A 15,587-nucleotide genomic window follows, 5' to 3' on the forward strand; every position below is an offset into this window, starting at 1 on the left:
AAGGGTACTCCAGACTGAAGAGTCCCAGAATCTAATCTCAATATAACATGTCTTCCTTCCTTCTTTCCTTAAATATGTATATACAGTATATAGATTAAATATGGCCATAACTGACACCTGTTTCTTCACAGCTCACTAATTAAACACAAGACTGCTATTATTTGAACATGCTCCTTTCAATTACAGGTTCAATTCCACAGAATGAGCAGCATGTGTGGCATGACTGTTGGTTTTCTAGGACTCTACAACACTTACTAGTAAATTATTTGCCATGTAGAAATATCACTTTTACCAAAAAATAGGTTTCATGAGTTTAGTGATGCTTTTATTTTGAACACAACTGTAAATCAAAACTATTTTTTAAACATCCATGACCACGACATATGCGCCTGTGTTTTCCAGAAGCGTCAGTGATGCTCAGCAGTTTTATTCCAGAGCACAGCAGAAAGCTCTGCTGAGCTTCAGAAATGCTTGAGGAAATGGAGCTTGTGTGGACAATACCACATTACACTACCATATTACTTATTTACACCATACAAGTTTGATTTAGCAAAAACAACAACCTAAAACAAAAGCTCAACTGGTGCCCCTCATTGCTAATGCCTATCAGGAACAATGGTTCCAATTTACTTTACTGGAGAAGAGCTGTTCCAGCAACATGAAGACAACACGGTAACCCCTACAGATTAGATTAGATTAGATTAGATTAGATTCAACTTTATTGTCATTACACATGTACAGGTACAAGGCAACGAAATGCAGGTTGGGTCTAACCAGAAGTGCAATAGCAGTAAGTGCAGGATATACAATGGTTTTATAAGTGCAGGACATGTATATGTACTGAATAAATATAGAAATGAATACTATTATAAACAGAATTTTACAGATAGATTTTTCCTATGACTATATATATAGATAACAAGTATAGTGAGCAAGATTTACAGCTGAATATACAGGTGGATATTACTATAAGAAATTGTACAGATATGTACAATGAACATAATATACTAATGGTTTACAGAGTTTACAGGTGAATATGTCCATGAATATATATACAGACGGCTATTATTATGGACAGAATTTTACAGATAGATATATATAATAAGTTAGGCTAAAATGAGCTGTATAACAATGTTTAAAGGTAGTACAAATAAGTTTGGGCAGAAACTATCCGAATTAAATGGAAAGTAATTTCATATTACAGTTAAAGTACGGTAGTGCAGATGTATATGTAAACAATTGGTACTGTAAATAAACAGTCAGCAGTGCAAATTGAAATACCAGTCAAGGTAAGTAGTGCAAAAAGATGCATATATAAACAGTTGTTACTATAGTAACAGTCAGCAGTGCAGGTGAACATTATAGTATTGCAGATAACAAATGGAGGCAGGTGTGAGGAGGGAGAGGAGAGTCTATCAGTATATGAGGGGAGTGGGATCAGTGAGGATTAGAGTTCAATAAAGAGACTGCTCTGGGGAAAAACTGTTCTTTAGTATGCTGGTCCTGGTCCGGAGGACCCTGAACCGCCTGCCGGAGGGAGGAGAGAAACAGTCTGTGGGCTGGGTGAGAGGAGTCCTTCAGGATGCTGCGAGCTCGATGCAGACAGCGTTTCCTCTGGATGTGCTCGATGACGGTAGTGAGTCCAGTGGCGGGTAGTGGAGTCCCAGTGATGCGGGTAGTGGAGTCCCAGTGATGCGGTAGTGGAGTCCCGTGATGCGCTGGGCGGTTTTCACCACCAGCTGCAGTCCTTGCGCTCTGCCACAGAACAGCTCCCATACCACACTGTTGCACAGTTGGTCAGGATGCTTTCTATAGCACAGCGATAGAAGTTCACCAGGATAGTTGAGGAAAGCTGATTCTTCCTCAGTGTCCTCAGGAAGAAAAGGCGCTGGTGAGCCTTCTTGACCAGGCAGGAGGTGTTGGTTGACCAGGACATGTTCGCCGAGATGTGGATCCCCATGGCCCCAGTGCCATGGAAACTTCATCCTCTGTGCTCCTATTGCTACGGTAGGCAAACTGGTGTGAGTCCAATGTTGATGGTAGCGAGTCTTTTAGGTGTGCCAGGACCAGCCGCTCAAAGCACTTCATTACGATGGGTGTGAATTCTACAGGGCGGTAGTCGTTAAGGCACTTCGGGCTGGAGTGTTTTGGCACTGGCACAATGGAAGTGCATTTAAAGCATGTTGGTACAGCTGCTTGGGCCAGAGACAGGTTGAAAATGTCTGTAAAACCCCAGGGAGCTGCTCCGCACATGCCCTGAGTACGCGTCCAGGGATGTTATCCGGTCCAGCAGCCTTGTGCGTGCTGATCCTGCTCAGTGCCTTGCAGACATCTGTGGAGGAGAGTGTGATTGGCGGGTGGTCAGCTGAGGGTTTGAGCTTGGTGGCAGTTTCTCTGTTGTCTCTTTCAAAGCGAGCATAAAAGTCATTCAGCTCGTTCAGGAAGTTGACATCAGTGGCTGCGGGGGTGGAGTGAGTGGGTTTGTAGTCACTGATGGCCTGAATGCCCTGCCACATGCGTCAAGGGTCAGCGTTGGAGAAGTGTCCCTCTATCTTCAGCTTGTAGCAGTGCTTGGCCTCTTTGATGCCCCTTTTTCAGATTTGCCCTGGATGTGCTATAGGCCTGTGCGTCTCCTGATCTGAAGGCAGTATTGCGTCTTCAATAGGAGTCGCACTTTCCAGTTCATCCATGGCATCTGATTTGGGTATGTGGTGATCTCTTCTGGTTGTAACAGTGTCTATGGTGGTGTTAATATAATCCAGTACAGAGGAGGTGTAGCAGTCAATGTCCGTGTGAGAGCCACTGGTGGCTTGAGAAGCAAACATACTCCAGTCTGTGTGTAGAAACCTTTCCTGAAGTGATGAATCTGCTCCGGCAGGCCACACCTTGATGGTCTTCACTGATGGCTTCACGCGATTGATGAAAGGTGCATATTTGGGGGTGAGGAACCAGATACCAGTGAAAGCTAAAAATCTGTGGAATATGTTATATTTACAACTTTCCCAGCACTAAAATCCCGGATGATCCCCCATTTGTTACCGGCTGGCTAAAGGTTGGCAACAAAATGGAGGCCACACATAAATTGATCTTCCTGCTTCTGGCGAGAGCAGACGTGTTTTTCCTCCTCTCCCCTCTTATCTTAGCTTGGCTCCTTCCCAGTCTGTCTACCCTGTCTTGTGGAATCTCTTTTTCTCTTTTCTCTTTGTCCCCTGCCCGCTGTTTTCCTGAAACATTCGAAATGGAATTGATTAACTGGTCACTCAGCGCCATTGACAAGATTTTTTTCATCTAAACATGCTTCTCCGGGGAGCCACAATGTCCGAGTGGAACGTTCCCTGCAGGCTACGCTCGCGATTCCTGGGGGGATTGGCAGGTGGTCTGCCTGGACGTGCTCACTGTGGAAGACGTTGAAGATATTTGGATAATTGGAATTCTGTTGGTGGGGCTCCTGATCATCGGCCTTGGGGTCTCGCTGACCTATCGTAAATTGGTAACACAGCCGCCAGCAAATTTACCCACCAGCTGTCTGGGGAACTTATGACGCTGAGGTCGGTAACCATTGAGTGATGGACATTGATTCGGATAAATTCTACCGAGTCAACCTAACTTGGACTGCAACTGATCAACTACCCGCACCCCCCTCCCCGCAACCCTTCAACCGAGCAGGAAAACAACCAGCAGCTGGCCATTCTATCTCGTCCTGTGCTCTGGTTATCTCTTCAAGGCTACGCCGATGAACTGAGCTTTTAACAACACAGACAGTTTGATGCTCACATTGCACACACAACTCACTATCTCACACACCCACCATACACTCCCTCCCCCATCCGCCCCCACATCCATATGTCTGCCTCAATTTTGTGTATCTCACACCCCCTCTATATGCCACTTCAAAAAATTCCTTCATGTATCCACATGAACTGTGTGTTGTCTTGTGCATTACGTTGTGATGTTTGTATTACCATGTTGCTGTCAGCATATATTGTTTTCAGGGAGTGCGTGTGGCGGCGCTTGTATTAGCAGCGGCCCGGAGGCATGCTCCGAACGGTATTTTGTTGCCTTGTACATGTGTAATGACAATAAAGCTATCTATCTATCTATCTATAAGTAGTTTATCACAAACTAACGAACACCGGATGTTACATTTTTTAAGAAAGGTAATTAGTCAGTCAAACAATGTTCCATAGACATGCTCTAAATGTTGTTTCTAGTTTAAGATGGAGCTCTACAGCATGGCACCTCACTAATGGCGGTTTTCCACTGCGTGGTATCTACTCGACTCGACTCGGCTCTATTCGCTTTTTTTGGTTTTCCATTACGAAATAAAGTCCCCGGGACCTGCTACCAGGTACTTTTTGTAGTACTACCTCAGTCGAGGTTCCAAGCGAGCCGAGGCGATACCAAAAGGTGACGTGGTTACCTGCAGACTGCTGGTTGGTCGGAGAGAATCGTCACTTATGACCGCGTTGTTAGCAGACCAGAGTGCGGAGTGTGTTTCCAGAACAAACGGGACATTTAAAACAAATCTAGCCGGACACCGACAGAATATCCACTCTCTGCACTATTCTCACTTTTCAACTGTTCGGGCTACTAGCGGCTTAGTTAGTTTAATAGTTTATTTGAACATTAAAAAAAAAAACATTAAATTTTTATATACATTCCTGCATACATATATAATTAAAATGACATAAATAAGGTCATGTACTTTTTAGCACAGTCTTCCAATATTGAAAGTCATTCAAACGCAACAAAAAAAATTTTCATGTTCAAAAGGAGTAGGAAGAAGTTGATAAACAACTTATCAAGTCCGACCCCCTTTCTCTACTTTTATCCTTTAGTAAATCTTATTCTTCAGTTATTTACACATTATTATTTACACATCCTAGACACAGATGCATACATACACAAACACTTATAAACCCTCTTTTTATTATATATATTAAATATTAATATATAGACATACCAGCATATAAATGCCAAGAAACCATACAGTCTACTACAATACCATCACTTCAAGTCCTTTTCGTATCCCTTTAATATATTCATTTTAAATAATCTCTTGAAATTACTAGATGATTTCATCTCTTCACTGCAGCTGTTCCATAAAGTAACTCCTTTAGTTGAGATGCAGTGATATTTAGCATTCGTTCTTATAGGTTTTGTTTTATATACAAATATTCCTCTTAAATGATGTTTGCTCTCTCTTATTGGAAACAACCCTTGGACACTGTTTGACAGCTGATGATTATTTTTTTGTACATAATTTGTGCAGTTTTAAAGTCAACAATATCTCTGAATTTTAGTGCTTTTATTTAATAAACAGTGGATTAGTTGGTGCTCTATAAGTGGTTTATTTACAATTCTTAAGGCTCTCTTTTGAAGAATGAATATAGGTTCAGTGTTGGTTTTGTAAGTGTTTCCCCATATCTCCAAACAATAAGTAATGTATGGAAGTATGAAGGAACAATACAGCATATATAATGAGCGCTGGTTTAATAAATAATTGGTTTTATACAGTATAGCAATTGATTTAGATATTTTACCATTAATATAGCGTATATGTGGCTTCCAACATAATTTTTCGTCGATTATGACGCCCAGAAATTTAAGTTCTTTTACTCTTTCAATTTCAATATCATTTATCATAAGTTTTTGTGTAAGGTTGTGTTACGATTACCAAAAATTATAAATTTAGTTTTACTTAAGTTTAGTGTTAGTTTATTAGCATAAAACCAGCTCTTCATCTTTTTTAATTCATTTTCTGCTGAATCCAAGAGTTGTTCCAAATTTTCCCCAGAACAGATTAAATTAGTATCATCAGCAATAAAATGGTTGTCAGTGTTTTTGACACCTCCCATATATTATTTATATACAAGTTAAACAACAATGGCCCCAACACTGACCCCTGGGGGACCCCACAGGTGATTTTCTTTATCTTTGATTTATGGTTTTGCAATTCAACATATTGTGTTCTGTTCTGTAAGTAGCTATTTAACCATGAAAGTGCAGTCCCCCTAATTCCATATTTGCGTAATTTCATGATCAGTAAATTGTGGTCTACTGTATCAAATGCCTTCTTAAGATCCAAGAATATCCCCACTGCATATTTGTTTTGTTCTATTGCTGTTGATATTTCTTCTACAAACTGTATAATTGCGTGTGAAGTTGTCCTATTAGCCCTGAAACCATATTGCTGATCACAAAGAATATTATGTTTAGTAATGAAGCTATCAATCCTTGTAGAAAATATTTTTCTAATATTTTTGAGAATTGGGAGAGCAGTGAAACAGGTCTATAGTTTGATAGTGTATGTTTTTCACCAGCCTTGTATATTGGTATCACCTTTGCCATTTTCATTTTATCTGGAAAGACTCCAGTTTTTAGAGATTGATTACATACATGCGTTAGAGTTTGGCAACACAGCCAATAATACTTTTGACCATGAACATGTCAATACCATTCCAGTCGGTGGACTTTTTACTCTTAAATTTGTTAACGATCTCAATAATTTCTTTTCATCAGTTCCCTTAATAAACACAGATTCATTAATTTTTACATTCTTGCTTAACACATCATTCATATTGTCAGTCTTTGCAAACTCTTCAGCTAAACCTGGACCTACTCCAACAAATAATCATTAAATTCATTTGAAGTTCATATCCTTAACCTCTATATTGTTTTTTGTCAGGAAATAGTTAGTGTCTACTTTGTGCCTTTATTATTCTTGATAATTTCATTCAGTACCTTCCAGGTGTTTCTTATATTACTTTTGTTGTTGGCTTCATGTCGTTTCCAATATTGCACACTGTTACTTTAAAAAAACAAGACAATATATATAACAAAAGTTTTTATTTAGCTTTTCAAGTAGCGCATCAAACCCTCCCAAACTTCCCGGTCTTCTTCCTCTGCACCCTGTGACAGTGTCCCCGGCTCTGCTGTCCCAGATGCATCCCAGTCGTTGTCATAAGACTGTCCGTGACTCTCATAAAGATTATATGAAGTCCAGTAGGTCAGAACCAGAAATCTCACCGGTCGGACATCGCCCACCCGACGGTCTGCGGCGGCGATTTTGCAAAGCGTGAATGCTCTGAAACACAAACAGTACACAGCACACATATTTTGGTGTGTAATCATGGTTGCTAAAGTTCATGTACTTTATATAGCGTATAGTAATACTGACTGCGATGCTGAACACATACAAATGTTAGCTAACGTTACCAGGAAAATTAACTTACCCATTTGTGTCGGCGAACAACCGTCATGTCGACGTCTGAACTCCGTCAGAATTCCCAAACTCCCGTTTTTTAGCGGTGATTTTTGTTGCTTCCTTCAGCTTCTTTTGAAACAAAACATTTCTTCTGGCCGCGGCAAGTAGCCGACGTGCTGTTGTGAGTCGCGCTGAAAATTACGTCATCACGCGTTGCTATAGTGACCAGCCACGCTGAGGCTTTACTTAATCTGCAAAGGAAAACGGAAACGGAATGGGCCGAACCGAGCCGAGGCGAACCGAGGCGAGCCGTTACCAGCAGTGGAAAAACGCCATAACTCACTCTCTTGGTTTTTCTCTGTTGATAGAAACGGAGAGGAAGAGGAGTCAGACGTCACTGCTGTCAGCACTGTGACAAATCCTTCACAACATCAAGATATTTAAAGATTCATCAGAGAGTTCACACTGGTGAGAAGCCTTACAGCTGTGATCAATGTGGGGCAGCTTTCACACAACAGAGTGCCCTGAAAAGACATCAACGCATTCACACTGGAGAGAAACTGTACAGCTGTGATCAATGTGGGGAAACTTTTTCTCGTGGTGATGCCCTTAAAGCTCACCAGCGCATTCACACTGGAGAGAAGCCGTACAGCTGTGAACAATGTGGGGAAACCTTTTCTCATAGTAGTTACCTTATAATACATCAACGCATTCACACTGAAGAGAAGCCGTACAGCTGTGAACAATGTGGAAAAACCTTTACTAATATTAGTCACCTTAAAGACATCAGCGCATTCACACTGGAGAGAAGCCGTACTGGTGTGAACAATGTGGGGAAACGTTTTCTCAGCATAGTAACCTTAAAACTCACCAGCGTATTCACACTGGAGAGAAGCCGTACAGCTGTGAAGAATGTGGGGAAACCTTTTCTTTGAGGGGTAACCTTGAAACTCACCAGCGCATTCACACTGGAGAGAGGCCGTACTGGTGTGAACAATGTGGGAAAACCTTTTCTCAGAGTAGTAGCCTTAAAAGACACCAGCGCATTCACACTGCCTCGTGAACATGTTTCAGAGCCAAGCTGTTTCCTCCTCCTCATGCTTTGATAGCTGTTTTGTTATATTCTGATCTTCTCTCCACATTGAAGGCTGACCAGCAGTAACTTTATCTTCTGATCAACATGTATGTTATTGTGGATCAGCTGGACTGTTTTCTGCCTGTCCTCAGAACCCTTTACCATTTAGGCACCAGAATCGGTGCCTGAACCCGTTCTTTTAAAAATATATTTTTTAAATGTATATGTTTAAATAAAAAAAGGGAGCACAACAAGACAGCCAGCAACATTTAAGAACAGCTTGTTTATTTGTATATGGTCCAAATTAATGTAAAACAAAATTATAATAATATATTTCTCTAGTAAATTGCTGCTACATGACAAAAACAACCACTAGATGGAAAAAGGCAGCCCTGGTGTTTCAGTAGCACCGAAATGAAGCCCCCAAATACCCGTTACTATTCGGTCCCATAGATACCGGGTGTTAAGGCACCGGTGCCGTACTAGAACTAGGTTTCGGTACCCAACCCTAACCACAATGTACCCACAGTGGGAAGGAGAAGGCCCAAGGAGAAACATTAAGACGTTTAAAGATGTTTTGGTTGGAAAACGTAGACATGTTTGAAACTTTTTGATTTTGTTACAACTTCCTTCTCATCTCTAGAAACATACATCTTTTTTTTGGCTGACAGAAAGTCATTGTAATTTTATTTTAGGAATACATTTTTGTCACCCTTAAATAGTGGTTTAGAAATATTTGTGTAAATTGGTCCTCTCATCATTACCAACAAACTAGAAGTTGGCCATTTTTAATTGTTCACTCTCAAGTTATTGTTTTGTTGTTAAATAAAAGAAATTAAACGAGGCCTCATGCTGATTATTTGTGGTTTGATTTGGTGGATTTATCCTTCCTGCCGTTTCTGTGTTTAAACTCCTTGATAAGAGAACGTTTCCATCCACTAAAAGTGCTGAAAGACTCAGATTATTATTCTAAGTGTGTGACAACATTATGGGATGGATCCCTACAGAGATAGACCTTTTAGATAGAAAAATGAAGGTGATTTTCTTACTAAACCAAGTGATATAGCAAATTGTGTCAATGATTATTTTATCAATAAAATAAATAAGCTTAAAAATACTACACCGCTACACAACACGGCTTTGTCAAAAACATTGATAAATAAGATCATGATAAGTAAAACATGTGGCTTCTGATGAATTGTAAAACAAACCACCTGGTGGGGACTATCTTGAATATAAGTGGATTAATCCAATAGTTTCAATCATTGTTCCAACTATTGCTCATATAATTATATGTGTTTTATGGAAAATATATGTCTGCAAGCATGGAAGATATGTAAAGTTGTGCCAATACAAAGAATAAGAAAATGCCTTTCTCTGGATCAAACAGTAGACCAATAAGCTTATTACCAATTCTCTGTAAAATAATGGAAAGAATTGTTTATGAACAGATTCAGTTTTATTTTTTAAATAATTTAGTTACAGTTTTTCAGCTTGCATACATACAGAGGAAAACACTCAACTGCCACTGCCCTGACACAGATGGTTGATGACTGGTTTAAGGATATGGACGAGAGAAAAATAATAGGTGTTGTGGTGCTTGATTTTACTGCAGCATTTGATATGATTGACCGCAACTTACTGTTAAAAAAACTGGAATATTATGGTTTTTCACAAACTGCATTATTATGGATGGAAAGTTATTTGACTGATAGGAGACAATTATTTTACTTTAATGGAAGTTTTTCAGGCTTGTGGAACATGGAGTTCCTCAAGGAAGTTGTCTTGGGCCACTCCTCTTCACAATCTTTACTAATGATTTACCATCTGTTTACTAAACTACAGAGAGAGTTACAGTGGTGGACTGGATCAGGAGTAACAAGCTGATCTCAATGGCTCTACAACTACTAGTTTAGTGGTTGGAACTCCTTTTTTTAATGTTCCAAATCGAAACTTGAACTCAGTATAGAGCAAACTTCTGTAGAGCAAAGAGAAGAGGCTAAACTTTTGGGTGTGATAATTGACAAGAGATTGTGTTGGGACAAACACATTCAGAAGCTGGTAACTAAAATGGGCAACACCTTGTCAGTTATTAAAAGGTGTGCAAACATCTTCACACCACAGATAGGTAAAAAAGTCCTTCAGGTTTTGTTTTTTTTCACATCTGGATTACTGCTCAGTGGTGTGGTCCAGCACTTCAACAATTAATATGAAAAAATGACAAGTGACTAAAGAATAAAGCTGCACATGTGGATCTCTCGTGTGAGATTAGATCAAATGTTGATAACATGCATGAACAACTCTCATGGTTTAAAGTTAAAAATAGATTTGAGTATTTGCTAATGTTTTTTTTACATAACGTTATAACAAACAAAACACCTTTTATTTCAAACAAAACTGTCCTTTAGTACTGCTACACATCATCATCCAACGAGGCGTGCAGTAGGAAGGAGTTTTATTTTACCTAAGGTGAAAACTAAATTAATTTAGCGTTCTGTCGGGTACAGAGCGATGTGTGAATGGAACTCTCTCCCAACGACTATCAAGGCAAGGCAAGGCAAGGCAAGGCAGCTTTATTTGTATAGCACATTTCAGCAACAAGGCAATTCAAAGTGCTTTACACAAAATCAGTTAAACAGATAAAACACAAGTAAAACAGTTAAAAATCACAAGCATTAAAAACCGGTAAAACACATGAATAGACAGTTAAAACAAAGAGAAACATAAAACACAAGAATAAAATTTACAGTGCAGCATAAGAAATTTAAGAAATGATTAGTCATTTAAAGAAAGGCAGCATCAAATAGAAAGGTCTTCAGCCTTGATTTAAAAGAACTGAGAGTAGCAGCGGATCTACAGGTTTCTGGGAGTTTATTCCAGATATGAGGAGCATAGAAACTGAAAGCTGCTTCACCCTGTTTAGTTCTGACTCTGGGGACAGAAAGCAGACCTGTCCCAGATGACCTGAGAGGTCTGGGTGGTTCATAGTGTAGTAGCAGATCAGAAATGTATTTTGGACCTAAACCGTTAAGTGATTTATAAACTAGCAGGAGTACTTTGAAATCAATTCTTTGAGACACAGGAAGCCAGTGTAAAGACTTCAGAACTGGAGTGATGTGATCCAGTCTCTTGGTCTTAGTGAGGACTCGAGCAGCAGCGTTCTGAATCAGCTGCAGCTGTCTGATTGATTTTTTAGGGAGACCTGTAAAGACCCCGTTACAGTAGTCAAGTCTACTGAAGATAAAGGCATGGACAAGTTTTTCCAAATCCTGTTGACACATAAGTCCTTTAACCCTTGATATATTCTTAAGGTGATAGTAGGCTGACTTTGTAATTGTCTTAATGTGGCTGTTAAAGTTCAGGTCTGAGTCCATGACTACACCAAGATTTCTGGCTTTGTCTGTTGTTTTTAACATTGTTGTTTGAAGCTGAGCGCAGACTTTTAATCGTTCCTCTCTTGCTCCAAAACAACCACCTCAGTTTTTCCTTCATTTAATTTCAGAAAGTTCTGGCACATCCAGCCGTTAATTTGTTTGATGCACTTAGTCAGTTTTGTATTGGACTATAGTCCCCTGGCGATAAGGTTATGTAAATTTGTGTGTCGTCCGCATAACTATGGTAACTTATTTTGTTTTTCTCCATAATCTGAGCCAGTGGAAGCATGTAGATGTTAAACAGAAGAGGCCCCAGAATGGAGCCTTGCGGAACTCCGCACGTCATATTTGTACGCTCAGATGCATAATTACCTATAGACACAAAGTGATCCCTATTCTTTAGGTAGGATTCAAACCAGTTTAGTACTGAGCCAGAAAGGCCAACGCAGTTTTCCAATCGGTCTAGTAGTATATCGTGGTCGACCGTGTCAAATGCAGCACTGAGATCAAGTAATACTAAGATTGAATTTTGCCATTATCTGTGTTAAGGTGGATGTCATTAAAGACTTTGACAAGAGCCATCAAGCACAACTCTTGAGCCATCAAGCACAACTCTCAGTATGGTTTAAAAAATCACTCAAGACATATTTATTTCAAAGGAATTAAATATGTAATTTAAAATTAGTTTGTTATAGGGCTTTTGTTATCTTATTTATTAAATTGATTAATCTATTCGGAGTAGTGTCTTTTATTTATTTCTTGTATAAATTGCGTTAACTTTAAGATTTAATTATGGTTAGTATTTTCTAATTTATGTCTGTGTGTGTGTGATGAAATGTCATAAAGAGTATTGTGAAAGAAAGGATTGTAGGACCCCAGGAAGAAAAGCTTGTAGTTCATGCTGAAGCTAATGGGGATCCAAATAAAACAAACAAGTTTACTTCAACATTTTACCCGGGTAGGGGTTTGTCTAGAAACATTCAGGGGATGTAGCTCAGTGGTAGAGCACATGCTTTGCATGTATGAGGCCCTGGGTTCAATCCCCAGCATCTCCAACAAGTGTTTATTGTCCAGTCTGTAAAAGAGCTACAAAACCTCTTATTCTGAAAGACAAAAGTATTAAAAGGCAATCTCCTTGTGTTCATGGTAATTAATGCAAAAACCAGTCTCAATGACCAGATGTGTTGCAAGATTTGCAGCTAACAGTGCATTGTCCTAATGGGGATCAAATAAAACAAACAAACAAAATGCATTAATGCATCAAGGAAATGTGATTAGTCTGTGACCAGAAGGGCAATGTTCAAGTAGTTTGTTTGGCATGTAGTGTTTTTATGGCAACACTGCCAGATTGAGCTGTCTGATTATATTGAACAACAGACTACTTTTGACGCAAAACATTTTACCAAAATGGAAATGAATTTGGTAAAAAGGAAATGCAGCTTAGATTTGTCACTGACTTGAAAGGCTATGGTCAGGTAGATTGTCATGGGTCTTTTCATGGCTCCACTGACCGAGTTTCCGATTCTGATATGCGTTCTTCTCTTATTCAATGATCTTAGAAAAAGTAAAAGAATTTGGAAACATTCAGGGGATGTAGCTCAGTGGTAGAACGCATGCTTTGCATGTATGAGGACCTGGTTCAATCCCAGCATCTCCAGCTGGTATTCCTTGTCCAGTCTGTCAAAGAGCTGCAGAAGCTGTTATTCTGAAAGAGAAAATGAAACAATGCAGCGAGTATTAAAAGGCCATAAAGTGGATGATTAACTTATCAAGTGTCTAAAAACACGGTGCACTTTACCCATGTCCTGCTTTACTCAACAATTGAAAAGGATTAGTGCATATTTGAATAGCACAGTGTTGTGAGTTGCCGTGACCTCCTTGCATTTATGGTAATAAATGCAAGATCAGTCTCTAGCTTTATTTTTCAAGAAGTAACCAGAAAGGTTACTAGCCCATCCCAATTTGATAAAATATTAGATCTCTGTTATGGTACAAATAAGGGAGCATATCAATCAATCAAGCTGCCTCCATGAGGATCCACAGACACAGGAAGTGCACTACGATTTGCACTTTGCCCGTGTCTGGTAACTACTACTAACCAATTCAAAAGTTTATTAACATTTGTTCCAATAGGTCTGGCACTAAATTGCAGGTTGTTGTGGCCGAGCGGTTAAGGCGATGCACTAGAAATCCATTGAGGTCTCCCCGTGCAGGTTTGAATCCTGCAGACAACTAGAGGTGTTCCTCAAGAGTGGTAGAAAAGACAGTGTTATCTCAGAAGTAGTGGAAGCTACCCATCTCCACCAATGCATTTCTCATCATTTTTTCAGTCTGTGATACAAGATTTGCAGTGAACGTTGTATTGTCCACTAGAAAGGCAACAGGTGTGTTACTTTTCAACTATGATTTATACCATAGCAGTTCAATCATTTTGCCCAGGTTTGATTTCCAGCCACTGCAATTGCATTTACAGGTTTTGAAGCCATATACAACATTAACATTACATGTTTTACCCAGGTTTCTTCTTTTATTCAGTAATATTTAAATTTCCTTGCAGAAGTCATCCCAAAAGGATAAATAATAAAAATAAAATTATGAATCCCTTCCTTCCCCTTACCCCTTCCCCTTACCCCTTCCCCTAGCTTTTGCGCGTTCACGCGGGACCTAGTGCTGTCCCAATCCCTATTAGGACCTAGGGGTAGGGGATAGACCAAGGGCTGTATACCCCTACGAACCTAGTGTGGACGCGACCTCACTTGAAAACACACAGACAGTGTGTGGCTGCTGCATCGACCAGAGAGACTCATGAATGTAAGTACTTTCAGCTTTAAATAATTGATCAAAAAGTTACGACAGTCTTGTTTTGTGGTCTATGCAGTCCTGTACATGTATACTTGCAACCATGTTCCTAACTGAAACTTTTTAAAAATCGCTAGCTTGCAATGCTAACGCTAATCGCTAACGCTAATTGCTAACGCTAACGTTGATTTGCACAACAGTCCCACATATTTCTGCCTTGAATGGACTGTATACATCGCATAGATTGTATAGCTAGATATATATTAACGGTCTATGATACATCGCTACGTGCTTAACATATACCGCCCTGTCTCACACAGGAGGACACAGCAGCTGATCCAGTTTGGGGCTGTAAACGAGCAGACGTTTCCTAATTCATATGTTCATGTTGTACCCATTCATTATTGCATTGGTAGCCTACTGTATTATTGTAATAATTTGTAATTAATTCATGTTCATTGTTCATGCACTTGTTATATTGTTGTTGGTTTTGATACGGGACACTGATGATATGTGAGGGGGGGGGGGTACTGGCCAACAGGCTTCAGACTGGTCTGGAATATCAGAACAGCTGTAGTTAATTTGTTTGTTTGTGGTCTTGTGTGTATTTTTTTAGTTTTACACATTTGAAGCCTTTTTATGTGTGCGACATGTTAGTTATGGTTCTAATAGTTGATAATGGTTCTGTAACATAATTTTATGTAACGTTTTTGCCTGTTATGTTCAATTTATCACCAATAAAGACAGATTTTTGTCAACAAAATGTTTTTGTGAACATCAATGACATTCAAAACGGTGATAACTGAGACAGATATACAACACACCATGTATACAGGGTGTATATGTATGTATACACCATGTATACAGGGTGTATATGTATGTATACATGATACATGTGTACACACATTGTATTGCAAACAGACCTAAGTACTACGTTTTGTCAGGTTTGTCCTCTAATTTTATTTTTTGTTTGCCTAAAATTGATCAACTTAAAGATATTTAATCTATTAAAGTAGTACAATTTCAATATTACCCTTTTGAGATGTTGTTAGTGGCAAAATCATTACTTAATTCATAAAAAAACCTTTGAAGGTTCAGTAATTAACCTCCAACTGTCAGCCACTGGTTTCTG

At 39.3% G+C, this 15,587-nt stretch overlaps 1 non-coding gene across 1 annotated transcript; it reads left to right on the forward strand.

The window, feature by feature from the left end:
• Positions 1–12,639: 12,639 nt before the first annotated feature.
• Positions 12,640–12,711, forward strand: trnaa-ugc (transfer RNA alanine (anticodon UGC)). Its single transcript has one exon. It is a non-coding gene; the product is annotated as a tRNA-Ala (tRNA).
• The last annotated feature ends 2,876 nt before the right edge of the window (positions 12,712–15,587 follow it).

This window comes from Etheostoma spectabile, unplaced genomic scaffold, assembly GCF_008692095.1.
Source record: "Etheostoma spectabile isolate EspeVRDwgs_2016 unplaced genomic scaffold, UIUC_Espe_1.0 scaffold00003502, whole genome shotgun sequence".
In the NCBI taxonomy this organism is placed as follows: Eukaryota; Metazoa; Chordata; class Actinopteri; order Perciformes; family Percidae; genus Etheostoma; species Etheostoma spectabile.